This window comes from Triticum dicoccoides, chromosome 4B (genome assembly GCF_002162155.2).
Source record: "Triticum dicoccoides isolate Atlit2015 ecotype Zavitan chromosome 4B, WEW_v2.0, whole genome shotgun sequence".
Lineage (NCBI taxonomy): Eukaryota > Viridiplantae > Streptophyta > Magnoliopsida > Poales > Poaceae > Triticum > Triticum dicoccoides.
In genome coordinates, this window is record NC_041387.1 from 678,017,378 (window position 1) to 678,019,218 (window position 1,841).

Genomic DNA, 1,841 nt, shown 5'->3' on the forward strand with positions numbered 1-1,841 from the left:
CTCGCCTCCGCCGCCACCCGTCCCGCAGCTCGGCCGCACCCGCCCCGCCGAGCTCGCCATCGCCGCCACACGTCCCGCAGCTCGGCCGCGCCCCGCCGAGCTCGCCTCCGCCACCACCTGTGCTCCACGTCGTGCTCCCGCCCTCTCTCCCCGTGCTCCCGGCGTCGCGCGCTCGCGCCCGGCCATGCCTGTACTCCGCGAGACGTGCTCCTGGTCGATAGTGTGCCCGGCTGCGTCGGCACCGCGGCGTGCTTTGGGCCGGCGTGGGTGGACGAGAAAAAGAGAGAAGAAGGAGAGAGAAAGGGACGGGATGGATGGTGGGTCCTTTTGTTTGAATGACAGATGGGCTAGCATCCATGTGCATGGGACGCAGCCGGACAGAGTGGGGCGAAGAAGGCCCAAAGAATGTCCGCTTTGTGTCCGCTTTTGACCCAAATTTTCCTAGGTTTGGGTCCAAAATGGGTCCGTCGGACACCAAACGGACAGCAGGCGGACGCGGTGTCCGTTTGGGTCGCCCCGTTGGGCTGAGTTTTGTGTCCGGATGACCCAAACGGACAAAATGGGTCGCCCCATTGGAGTTGCTCTTATAACGTTGCTAGGTTAGGGTTGGTGCAAAGGTTGGGCATAACACCGCGTGTTGTCATTTTTTGGCCGATATTAATGTTGATTTGTGTAAAAAAAACTGATAAGCATTTATTGACTTACCAAAGGATACATCCTCCATGTGTGTGTTTTATTACAAGTGTTTGCAGTAGCAACTTTGATTACGATCCGGTCTGAAAACTGAAATTAAACTCTCTCGCAAATGTTTGGTAGAATCACTTTGCCATAAGTGCACGTCTTCTCGTGGATCACACCTTGAGAGCGAGCAGGAGAATCGACCGTGCCTGCACTGCCCTGCACACACGGAATCCGTGCATGCCGCGTTCCTCACAAGTCACAAGCTCATCGGTCTCTTTGAAAATTTTCAAAACGCAGAAACAAGAAAGAGCGAGCAGCATAAAATAGGAATGACCACGTGCTCTTTAATCCTTTTCGATTATCGAATAACGGAGTTGAAAAGCTTCCCTCCGTCCCATAGTATAAGATGTTTTTTTGACACTGGCGTGGAGGGACTAGTACAACATTTTCTGGCAAATGTTTCAGGTTTAGGGGAGTTGTATATTAGAGAGAACAACAACAAAGATAAGAGCTTCCCGCGCCTCAATCTCGAAGGGACCATCCAACCTTCCCCTCAAGGTCTTTGCTCATCAACTAATAAGAGTCAATACCCTCTCCAATAGTGTTCACACAAGCTTTTAGAAACTCTCGCTTCAAATCCTTTACCTTTTCCTTTATCTCCCCCCGGTAGGTGGCTCCTTTCCCCACTCCTTTTGGGGAGGCCCAAGAGGAAATAACAGAATAGATCCTCACATGTTGAACTGATAAAAGGTTTGGAGGATGCTCATCTGGAGTGGATTCATCATCTCCTTCTTGTGTCAGTTCTCCCTCCTTGATCTCCAGCATATTCACCTTGTTGTCGGTCTCCTTTTCGGGTGCGGTTCATCCTTAAGGCTCGGCTTCCTCAAGCCCTCCCATCCAGCAGGCACCACTTCATCAAGGTTGGAGGAAGGGATGATGCGGTTGGTGGTTGATGAATATTTGTTGTTCATGGCGGCGCCCGTGCTCGTCATCTGCAACTAAAGCTTTTTGCAGGAGGTGGCAAGCAAAAGAGGGTTGAGACTAGATTGGTTTGAGGCTGAGGGACGTAAATAGTTAGTTAGAGAGAGATCAAAACTAAATCGGGAAAGAATCGTGGTAACAAACCAATCGATGACCTTCTAAATGAGCGGGAGCGCTTG